Source organism: Schistocerca americana, chromosome 3 (genome assembly GCF_021461395.2).
Source record: "Schistocerca americana isolate TAMUIC-IGC-003095 chromosome 3, iqSchAmer2.1, whole genome shotgun sequence".
NCBI classification, from domain to species: Eukaryota; Metazoa; Arthropoda; class Insecta; order Orthoptera; family Acrididae; genus Schistocerca; species Schistocerca americana.
In genome coordinates, this window is record NC_060121.1 from 986280759 (window position 1) to 986293492 (window position 12734).

Sequence of the window (12734 nt, forward strand, 5' to 3'; positions counted from 1 at the left end):
ATATCTCAAATTAATGTCCAAGCAATAAGTGGCTTTCACAAAGAACTTTGCAGAATGGATAACCCCTGGAGCACAGAGGGATACTGTACGAGTTACTTTGATTCACACTTCATTTAAACACACGAAAATTGTAGAAGGAAATAACTAATACGGATGTCAGTATACTTCCATAATAAACTAATTTTCTCCTGTAAAAGAACTGTACCTTCTTTCAGAAGTAAACAGCGACTGGATTGGCCCAGGTTGGACCCTAAAAGGGAAGGCTTCGGATCGCTCTGCCTTCTCCTCTATGCAGCTGGTTTTGTGTCACTCAGCTATCAGGTCATCAAATCGGCGCGAACTGTGACACGAGAACGTACTCAGTTACGGATACTGAAGCAAAAAATCTGCCTGCAGTAGGTAAAGAATGCATTTGTGATGAAGGAGTCAAATTTATCAAACCTCAGAGAGATTTCTGCTGGAAAGTAGTGTAAATAGCTGTACTATTGTTTAAAATTTGTAATCATAGTGCCTTATTACGTTAACAACTACTGATTATACCTTGTTTGTAGTGAAATGATGGCAAGATCGAGGAAACTAAAATGTAATGTAATTCAGTGATCCACGTTAAGATGAGATGTAATCCTACGAATCGCATCGTGGAGGTAAATAAAAAGTGACTGACGCAGATAATTGTTTTACTGTATCTTTTACTGTCACTGGCGAGTCCGTCCTACTTACCTCGGACACTATACTGAGAGGTTTCTCCAGGCGGTATTTAGGGAATGTACCACTGAGGGTGTGGATAATATGCAGGGACGAGTCTGTACCAGACACCAAGGTACGTTAATATCCACGGGAACATTCAAATAAATTTGTAGGAGGGAGACGTAAGTGACCCATGCAACTGAGATCTGTTCTGGCCACGTGTTTAGGTGGCCCAAACTGTTAAGGCTGGCACAATACGCAGGAGAGAACATAGAGCGAATCCCAGCCAGACACAAAGTTTCCAATACTGCAGAATACGAGTTTTTGGATTGATTTCATTGATTTCATTGTCTCTATGAATATTTTAAATTCTTTTCTTTTTCATGGTCGACCATATAATCCTTGACGTTTTTTACTTCTATGTTGTTCAAATTTGTCTCATTAGACACGTAACTTTTGTGTTAGATTTTGTTTAGTTTTTCTTTAAGTTACTCTTTCACACATGAAAGCTAGTGCACTTCTACATCTTCACCTATTCTCCACAAGACGCGTTATGGTGTATGGTGGAGTGTACTATACGTATCACTGTCACTTCATCTTTGCTGTTCCAGTCGTGAATATTGGGCCGGGAGCGCGTTTGTTGGTAAGCCTCATATGAACTCGGATGTTTCCAGTTTTACCTCCGTGGTCCTTTTGCGAGGTAAACGTGGGGGAAGCAATGTATCATGGGTTGACTCGCATTGCGGAACGTCCATCTTCTAGCGGCTCCCAAAGGAGATCAATGAGAGTCTCCGTGAGGCTTTCGCTCTCCGCAAACGAACCTGTGACGGAATGCGTCACTCTTCTTTAAATCTTCTCTATTTCTTCGGCTAGTCCTAACTAATAACGGTCGCCGATTGATGAGCAAAACAGAAATCTTTAACTTGGGTTTTGTAAGCCATTCCCTTCTTGCGAAGACTAAACTTCCTGAGCATTCTTGCAGTGGATCTCGAGCTAATACTTGCCATTAATAGGATTTTATATGGGTAAAAGTAAAGTAAAGTCGTATGACATTGCAGGCTCCCAACGACTGGTATTTAGATCGTAAATGTCGCTAATTCTCCGTGCCTGTGGCAGTCTGAGAAGGGAGTTTGCTTAATTTTATCAGCAGGGATTACTTTTATTCATTTTTATATAAGCCTGCTGTGGGGACGGATCTTATGCACACTTTTTCTCTCTCGGCAGCGTAACCTTCCCTGACCATTCTGCGCGCTTTAGAATTGATGTTTAGGCCCAACAAACTTGAGAGTACAATCTTATCGATTGAATTTGAGGTCGCAACGGGTAACGCAATTGTAATTTTGGGGGTGGTCAGAGAAAACTACGTCCTGCACGAATCTAGTTTTGTGCCAATAATTTTAGTAAAGGGGCAGTGTGATTAATATGATTCTCTTTTCTTAGGTATGGTCTAAATGAGCAAGCCGAGAACGGAAATTACTTCGAAAAACAAAGTTAATTTTATTTTAACCAACATTAGACAAAAATTAACGAAGTTACTCCTTAACAATCTTTTGAATACACATTTCACTAATTCTGCTTTGAATTTTCATTAAACTATGGACAAAGATTATTTAACTATGCACATAGACCATTTCTCCTTTGAATTACAAGCCGTGTTGCCTTTGATTTGCATCGTCCTGTGGGGGGAAGGAAAATGTTGGAGAGCACGTGGTCACTACACTACTATGCTGATACATACACATGCACTGGGTTATCACTGAAATGCAAATATCGTAACTATTTCTCTATGCTGATTTTCAATGTACAGTGGCTGGCATAGAGCGGGACTCGTGGCTGGTATGTCCAGCGCGAAGTGCTTGAATACGAAACGATTCATCTTAGAAAAGCTACACTCGTCACTAAATTTTCAGTAAGTTGTTAAACATCGACACACGCTAGCATAAATGTTCAGCAATCGCAAAACTGGCTACAACTCCCTGTACTGGCCTTCTCAGCGGTTGGAGTTTGAAACAATGCACCACGTGGCGGGTCGTAACGGAAATCTCGAACGGAGAAGATTATTCTTTTATCGGATAAATTGAACAAAAATCAATAAATGGTTCTTAATTAATCAATCACGAAAAAGCCTCTGATAAATAAATTGTTAACATTAAACATATTTAAACATTCAAATACCTTTGTCCTGATTTCGACGCAGCGCTCTGAAGGAACGTCTGGTGGCTTACCTGTCTTCCCAAAAAACTCCCCGTAACCGTTGTGCGGCTCTTTCTCCCGAGCAGCGCGAGGTGGTGGGGGAGGCCCATGACCAACCTCTGGTAAGAAAACTTTTTTTTATGACTTTCGCTCTCTGGTCGAACCATCCTGTTCCTGCTCTTTGCCTTCCAGTGACTGTGTTAAAGTTGGTAGAAGATTCTGAGACCCACTACATCTCTGGTTCGTCTGCTACCACACTCAAAACATTCAAACCTGACCACGTACTTTAAGTAGAGGTGGGGAAATGTAAATAGGGACACAGGACGTGCATATTGTAATGAGAATAAAAGACTTTGATCCATAATTGTTTCTACGTGCATGTAATTTGGGGCTGAGATTATTTCACTGTTCATTGATTACGTAAAGTAATTGAATTTACGCTGATAATGTCTATCAGCTGATAGCAACATATTATAACACTGATTTTAACTATGTAACGAAACCTATTGTGACGTTACAACACGAATGTCTGGGAGAGCCGTAAGGGCAGGCACCTTTCCTCGCGTGGAATCGAGAGCTGTGTGCGGAAGTGTATTTGGTGCGCATAGGTGTCTGTGCTGCGAGTGTGTGGAGTTTAGTATCATGTCCGTGTTGGAGACGACGAGAGAAGGGAAGGGGTGAAATCCACTGCTGGAACATGGCCTACTCCTCTAGCCAGATTTGGCCGCCGCGCTCAACCTCCACATCCAAAGGTCGAATGACCATCGACAGCGCCACGCGTCCTCGCTTCGAGAGACACTGCAGCCAGGTTTAGAATTTAACCCAGGACACTGGCGCAAAGTCTGGCCACCACCTCTCCTGCCTTCGCCGTCCAAATACTGTCACTGAAAATTTCATCCACCATCAGGATTCGAACCGGCGTACGTCCGAGCCGAGCGTCACCGCATGGGCGTGCTTCAGCGGCCTCGGCTACGGAGGCTGGTTTCATGCAGCTCTTCTGTCTTAAATCCATCCGTATTCGTTTTTCTTGTCATTTAAGGGGGGCAGGACGTCAAACGGGCCGACTTGGAGCAGGAGAGGCACCACAGGGCATTTTAATTTCCACTGTCTATACTTTTACAAGTAAATTCTTACAATTTTGTTGTCAAGACCAGGAAGGATTCAAGATTCACATTCATAGCAATGAAAGTTCAAGAACATAACCAAATAATTTTTTATACAAGTGAAATTTCATAATTTTTTCACATACTATTGGCTACATTTGTTGCTATAGGTACACTATTCTTCATAAGTAAGAGAGATTCTTCGATGAATTTTGCATAGCATACAAACCATACTTACAGATGTATGAAAATCTAGAATTTATTTAATTTATGGAAAAATAAATGAGCTGTTACATTTTAAACTTCATGTTTAGAAGAAATTCAAATTTTATAATTACTTATCTCAACTTTTACCACAGATTTCAATAGATTTGGAAAATTCTAGAGTTTTGCATTAAGGAGTTTGTGTTTAACAAGCAGTGCAAAATTCGTGGAAGAATCTCTCTTACTTATGAAGAGAAGTAATTTTTTACAAGTGAAATTTCATAATTTTTTCACATACTATTGGCTGCATTTGTTGCTATAGGTACACTTTTCTTCATAAGTAAGAGAGATTCTTCGATGAATTTTGCACAGCATACGTCCCATACTTACAGATGTATGAAAATCTAGAATTTATTTCATTTATGGAAAAATGAATGAGCTGTTACATTTTAAACTTCATGTTTAGAAGAAATTCAAATTTTATAATTACTTATCTCAACTTTTACCAAATATTTTAACAGATTTGGAAAATTCTAGAGTTTTGCATTAAGGAGTTTGTGTTTAACAAGCAGTGCAAAATTCGTGGAAGAATCTCTCTTACTTATGAAGAGAAGTGTACCTATAGCAACAAATGAAGCCAATAGTAAGTGAAAAAATTATGAAATTTCACATATAAAAAAATTTATTTCCTTATGTTTTTGAGCTTTTACTGCTACGAGTGTGAATCCTGAATCCTTCCTGGTCATGCTGACAAAGTTTTATGAATTTATTTGCAAAAGTATGGACAGTGGAATTTAAAATATCCTGTGGTGCCTCGCCTGCCCCAAGTCGGCCAGTTTGACGACCTACCCCCCTTAAAGGATGTAACTGCTTCTCGTGAGTGCTCGGCAATCGTATAATCACGGAGTACTGTTTATTTATACGCAGTGCGTTACTTTGGCTTATGTTCAGAGTCTAATGCCAATGCCCTACAACAAGCGCCGAGCCTTTACAGGTCTTCCTGAATTTCGATACGATTTTGTAGCGTTGTGACTTCTCTCTATACAACAGCATCATCCGCTATGAGCCTAACAGAACCTGCAGTATTCGCCTCTAGTTCATTTATATACTAAAATACTAAAAAAAACTCCGCTCGAACTGGTCATGAAGGCCCAACGGTACCGACAGGCCGCCGTGTCATCCTCAGCCCACAGCCGTCCTGGATGCGAATATGGAGGGTCACTTTGTCAGCACACCGCGCTCACGGCGGTACGTCAGTTTACGAGACCGCAGCCGCTACTTCTCAGTCAAGTAGCTCCTCAGTTTGCCTCACAAGGGCTGAGTGCACCCCCTTGCCAACAGCACTCCGCATACCGGATAGTCACCCATCCATTGCTAGCCCAACCCGACAGCGCTTAACTTCGGTGATCTGACGGGAGCCGGCGTTACCACTGTGGCAAGGCCGTTGGCCATTTATACACTAACTGATCAAAATTATCCGAACAGTTCTACAGAACGCGGAATTAACCACCAGCTGTCACGAGAGACGGACCTGCCAATATACAGGGTGTTTATAAATGAATATCGGAGTTTTAACTCTACATAATATTTATTATATTAAACTTAAAGTTACAAATGATATGTCAAATGAAAGAGCAACTCAAACAGTTTTACCAAGAACCTTATAAATGATCAATGTGAGCACCATTTATCACACGGCACACATCAAGTCTGGATAGGCTGCAAGGGGCACAATAACAGGGCTTGTTTTGCAAGGCCTCCACGTTCACCCGACCTAACACCATGCGATTTTTTTCCTTTGGAACTTCATCAAGGATCGTGTGTACGTGCCTCCGCTACCAGCAGACCTCCCTGAATTAAGAAAACGGATTGAAGCAGCTGTTGCTACAATCACTGAAGACACACTTATCAACGTTTGGGAGGAACTCGGCTATAGACTTGATGTGTGCCGTGTGACAAATGGTGCTCACCTTGAACATTTATAAGGTTCTTGGTAAAACTGTTTGAGTTGCTCTTTCATGTGACGTATCATTTATAACTGTAAGTTGAATATAATAAATATTTTAAAGCGTTAAAACACCGATATTTATTTATAAATACCCTGTATAAGGTCCGGTCAGTGATGTGTTGTCATTGGAGAAACAGTAGCAATGGACGACTTTGTTAGTGAATTTGAAAGCAGACTAGTCACTGGATGTTACCTGAGCAAGAAATCCTTCAGGGACATTTCAGCACCTCTGCAGCTGATCAGGAACGCGTTGGTGATGTGATTGTGATGTGGAACACGATGTAAGAAGTACACTTAAAACAAGACCGGGCAGAGTTCAATGCTAGACGGGAAATTGCGGAGGGTGGTTGTAAACAATCACATGAAATCATCGGAAAAAAATAACTCGTCAGTTCCAGAGGGGTACCACCAGTCCAACTACCACAATCACTGTACGCAAAGAATTAAAAAGAATGGAAACGGTTGAGAGTTTCTTGCAAGCCAAACGTTTCTGTAGTTAATGCTAAGCGACACTGGAGGTCGTGCAAAGGGAGACGCTGCTGGACAATGGGTGACTGGAAACGGAATGATTTGGAGTGATGGATCACGCTGCTACACCTCTGGAAGTCCAATGGAAGGGTTAGAGTTTGGCGAATGTCTGGAGAACGTTAACTGCCACAATGTTTAGTTGCAACAGTGGAATGTTCAGGATGTGGTGTTAGGGTGTGGGGGTGTTTTCGTGATTATGATGAGGTGCCCCATTGATCTTAAGGGGGGGGGGGGGGTTAGGACGTCAAACGGGCCGCCTTGGAGCAGGAGAGGCACCACAGGACATTTCAATTTGCACTGTCTGTACTTTTACAAATAAATTCATAAAACTTTGTCAGCATGACCAGGAAGGATTCAGGATTCACACTCATAGCGGTGGAAGTTCAAAAACACGAAAAAAACAATATTTTTTAAATGTGAAATTTCATGACTTTTTTCACTTACTGTTGGCTGTATTTGTTGCTATAGGTACACTTTTCTTCATAACTAACAGAGATTCTTCGATGAATTTTGCACAGCTTACAAACCATACTTACAGGTGTATGAAACTCTAGAATTTATTTAATCTATGGAAAAATAAATGAGCTGTTACGTTTTAAACTTCGTGTTTAGAGAAAACTCGAATTTTATAGTTAATTATACCAATTTTTACCACAGTTTTTAACAAATTTGGGAAATTCTAGAGTTTCATACACCTTTAAGTATGGTTTGTCTGCTGCGCAAAATTCATCGAAGAATCTCTCTTACTTGTGAAGAAAAGTGTACCTATAGCAACAAATGCTGCCATTAGTAAGTGAAAAAAATGATGAAATTTCACATGTAAGGAAAATTATTTCGTTACGTTTTACAACTTCCACTGCTAATAGTGTGAATTCTGAATCCTTCCTGGCCATGCTAACAAAGTTTTATGAATTTATTTGTAAAAGTATAGACAGTGGAAATTAAAATGTCCTGTGGTGCCTCTCCTGCTCCAAGTCGGCCCGTATCACGTCCTTACCCCCTTAAGAAAACGCTAAATGCAGAAGGATATGAACACATTTTGTAGATTTGTTTGTTGTGAACAGCAGAGGAATAATTCGTAGACGACGGCTGTTTGTATCAGCATGATAATGTGTCCGGTCATAACGCAGCATCTGTGAGGCAATGCTTTGTGGATACTAGCGTTATCTGGCCGGGCTGGCCTGCCCAAATTTGAGTCAGTTGAAACGTATTCTTCACTCCAGGCCCCAGAGTCCAATATCGTTACCACCTCTGGTCTCGGCTCTTGAGAAAGAATTGGCTGCCTATCTCTACAGACAATGAGAATCACTGAAAGTGTTTCCATCAAGTAGTCATGAAGGTGAAGGATGGACACATCCCACGGAAACGCGAGCTTAAAGACGTCTTCTGGTCTTCTGGTCAGACAGCGTGTACAGTAACGGTCCTCTAATACTTCCTTGGGGTACGCCCGACGTTATTTGTGTGTCTGAAAAGTTCTCTCCTTTAAAACTGGCATGCCGTATTCCAATTGCCAGGATCTCTTCTACCTAATCACAAAGCTGGTCCCAGATTTCGTAAGCTCGAATTCGATTATCCGACACCAGTATGGAACCGTTTCTAACGCCTTCAGAAACACAAGTGACATGGCATCAATCTGGATGTCGACACCTATGGTCTACTCTGTCTCGTGGTCGAAAAGAGCGATGTGGATTTGTCGACTTGTCCGAAGAATCGATGTTGATTCCTATAGAGGAGATATTCGGTTCCGTAAAGGTCGTAAGAGCCGAGCATAAAATTTGTTGCAATTTTATACAACTGACAGACGGTAGCAATATTGGACCATAGTTAAGTGCATGCGTTAGGGGTCTCTTCCCTTCCGGAAAATTAGAATGGTCTGTGGGTTTTGTCAACCGCTTGGTAAGATTCTTTCTTTCAGTGAGCTTCGGCACATTCCTGCTGGAAGAGGAGCAAGTTCCTTCGTATACTCTATGCAGAATCATGTAGGCGTCCCACCACGTCAATTCGGCTTTCATCTGCTCAGCGATTTTAGTTTTTTTCCTACCCCGCAGTCATTTATCTCAGTACCTGTCATTTTAGCGTTCGTGAGACGATTGAAAGAAGGAATCGCTATTACATCTTCCTCAGTGGGGGAATGTTTGGAAAAGAAATTTCTGTTATATAAAATGCATGTCAGACCATCAGATACTTTTATTTTAAACCAAAATATCGACCGGTTTCAGTGATGGACCATCTTCACGGGTAAGGATTAAAATGGTTTAAGCCACAACATCAAGCCCACATTTGTCATTACTTAAATAATGGCCGGCCGCTGTGGCCGAGCAGTTCTAGGCACTTCAGTTTGGAACCACGCTGCTGCTACTGTCGTAGGTTCGAATCCTGCCTCGGGCATGGAGGTCTGTGATGTTGTTAGGTTAGTTAGCTTTAAGTAGTTTCTATGTCTAGGGGACTGATGACCTCAGATGTTAAGTCCCGTAGTGCTCAGAGCCATTTGAACTTAAATAATGTGTAGAGCATGTCATGAATATAAATATACGACGCAGGACTTTTAGAAGTACTAGTACCAACTGTACACAGAGCCAATTTCTGTTGCCTATTATAACGCAACAGTGTGTTCGTAATGTCAGCGATCGGGTCAGTTAGAGTTTATAGCTGGACTTGTATCTCTGACGTGGAATAATATCCGTTCATAAATTTCGTTTGTCTGATGTTTTGAAAACAAACGAGACACGGTAAGTCTCCTTGTTACGTTTTGTTTCCAGGCTGCCATGACGAAAGAGTTTCTTATTGTATTGTATGTTATTTGGTTACAAATAATAGTATTGCTTGAACTATCTATGTTTTTATTTAAGGGTGAAGTAATTAATGGTCTTTACTAACAATGCATAAGGCGTGTATTTATGCTTCAACCATCTAAACACGTTGGAAGCGATTGATTTGGTGACGGGTCGATCGCGCACCGTCAGCACGCTATCGAATGCACACTCACCTCCTCAAAAGTCGAATCAGCACTTTCAATTTCTTTTTCGAACTCCGATTACTACTGCTGTTGCAGTACAAATAATTTATTGCATTAAATTTCATATTATCACAGTCTGGTGTCACAAGCTTCTCCTCTCTCCAAGGACGATGATTTCTGTGCCAGGTAATAGAGTTTTCTTCTACAGTAGGAGTTTTAATTTCATTCCACCTGAAAAATGCTGCTTATCTACATCATTAATGCGCTCCAGCCGTCATCAATGTGACGTGCCCCACCTCCCATTTCATTTTGTTCATTCATTCTTTAATTTATGGCATATATTACACTACTTACGTCATTTCACTGCCTACGTCATCTAACTTTTATCTTGTGTACCGTACTGAGCGACACGAGATTGCAGACTTCTGGTTTTCCCGCAACGGGGATTTCGGGAAACATTTGGAGCGGTGGCGCTAAGTGTCGCTCGCATTGCGTCGGCGGGGCGCGGACCCCGACGGCGTTACGTTACGTTACGCCGCCGCACTTCCCACCATTGTGTCAACACCGTTCACTTCCCGAGCGAGTTACGCCACTTGCTCGCTGCATTGTGCCGTATTGTGGCTGCCTGAGAACGAGCGGCTGTTGCACGAATCCTGTTCAGAGCTCGCCACCACGTCTTGCTAGGAAGCAGGCAAAGTAGTTTCCGGGTAAATGGTTCTAGAACATTCAGTAATGGTAACGTAGTACGCCTTGAGCCCAACAGTAAAGAGAATTACAAAACCTTCGTTCGATTCCAGAAAACTATTTCTAGCGGGTGATTCGAAAAGAAAGAACGGATTTCAATTGTTTATTACAGACAAACTACACTGGTCGCCAAAATAAAAGCAACGAACAGAATTTTTCTGAGTTGCGTTTATTTTGCCACAAGACACTACGGACAGCTGACAGTAAAGTAGAAACAATGTAATCAATACAGAACGCAAACAACTGCAACTTGCATAACGGTACACGGAAATGTTCTTCGTTTTATCTAACTTCATGGATTTGGGCACACTTTCCGACAACTAATTAATGTGCTCAGTGTGGGTTGTGACCAACTCTGACAGCAATACAGGCCTGACAACGAAGGAGCATCCTCTGGATGACGTCATCAGTCTCGTACTGAGGCAACAGCGCCCTTTCTTCCTGCAGAGCTGCTCGCAAGTCTTGGAGAGTGGTTGGTGGATGCTGACGTGATGCAACCCGTCTCTACATCTACATCTACATACATACTCCGCAATCCACCATACGGTGCGTGGGGGTGGGTACCTCGTACCACAACTAGCATCTTCTCTCCTTGTTCCACTCCCAAACAGAACGAGGGAAAAATGACTGCCTATATGCCTATGTACGAGCCCTAATCTCTCTTATCTTATCTTTGTGGTCTTTCTGCGAAATATAAGTTGGCGTCAGTAAAACTGTACTGCAGTCAGCATCAAATGCTGGTTCTCTAAATTTCCTCAGTAGCGATTCACGAAAAGAACGCCTCCTTTCCTCCAGAGACTCCCACCCGAGTTCCTGAAGCATTTCCGTAACACTCGCGTGATGATCAAACCTACCAGTAACAAATCTAGCAGCCCGCCTCTGAATTGCTTCTACAGGGTTATTACAAATGATTGAAGCGATTTCGCAGCTCTACAATAACTTTATTATTTGAGATATTTTCACAATGCTTTGCACACACATACAAAAACATAGGCATTCACAAATGTTCGATATGTGCCCCTTTAGTGATTCGGCAGACATCAAGCCGATAATCAAGTTCCTCCCACACTCGGCGCAGCATGTACCCATCAATGAGTTCGAAAGCATCGTTGATGCGAGCTCGCAGTTCTGGCACGTTTCTTGGTAGAGGAGGTTTAAACACTGAATCTTTCACATAACCCCACAGAAAGAAATCGCATGGGGTTAAGTCGGGAGAGCGTGGAGGCCATGACATAAATTGCTGATCATGATCTCTGTGGTGTCACCGGCAGACACCACACTTGCTAGGTGGTAGCCTTTAAATCGGCCGCGGTGCGGTAGTATACGTCGGACCCGCGTGTCGCCACTGTCAGTAATTGCAGACCGAGCGCCGCCACACGGCAGGTCTAGAGAGACTTCCTGGCACTCACCCCAGTTGTACAGCAGACTTTGCTAGCGATGCTACACTGACAAATACGCTCTCATTTGCCGAGACGATAGTTAGCATAGCCTTCAGCTACGTCATTTGCTACGACCTAGCAAGGCGCCATAGCATTTGATATTTATCTTGAAGCATGTCTAAACAACAGCGATGTTCTACAATTATGGATTAAAGTTAAGTATTACATCAACTACGTACTTTATTTCCTACTATTAATTCCCTTAACTGTTCCAGACCTCACGCCAATCTGCGTGAGCTTAAACGCGTGCATTTCGGCCTCCTCTAGCAACACGGTGTTGGCTCTTCTGCCAACACATCAATCTCCACCACGACCGATCCATCGGTTTTCCAATCTCCTGTTTAAGAAATGCCGAACATCATGATGGAAGTGCGGTGGAGCACCATCCTGTTTAAAGATGAAGCCGGCGCTGTCGGTCTCCAGTTGTAGCATGAGCCAATTTTCCAGTATGTCCAGATACACGTGTCCTGTAACGTTTTTTTCGCAGAAGAAAAAGGGGCCGTAAACTTTAAACCGTGAGATTGCATAAAACACGTTAACTTTTGGTGAATTGCGAATTTGCTGCGCGAATGCGTGAGGATTCTCTACCGCCCAGATTCGCACATGGTGTCTGTTCGCTTCACCATTAAGAAAAAATGTTGCTTCATCACTGAAAACAAGTTTCGCACTGAACGCATCCTCTTCCATGGCTGATGCAACCGCGCCGAAAATTCAAAGCGTTTGACTTTGTCATTGGGTGTCAGGGCTTGTAGCAATTGTAAACGGTAAGGCTTCTGCTTTAGCCTTTACCGTAAGATTTTCCAAACCGTCGGCTGTGGTACGTTTAGCTCCCTGCTTGCTTTATTCGTCGACTTCCGCGCGCCACGCGTGAA

General features: G+C 42.4%; 1 pseudogene; it reads right to left on the minus strand.

Moving 5' to 3' along the window:
• Positions 1 to 5519: 5519 nt before the first annotated feature.
• LOC124607775 lies at positions 5520 to 5636 on the minus strand (annotated as a pseudogene).
• Between the last annotated feature and the right edge of the window lie 7098 nt (positions 5637 to 12734).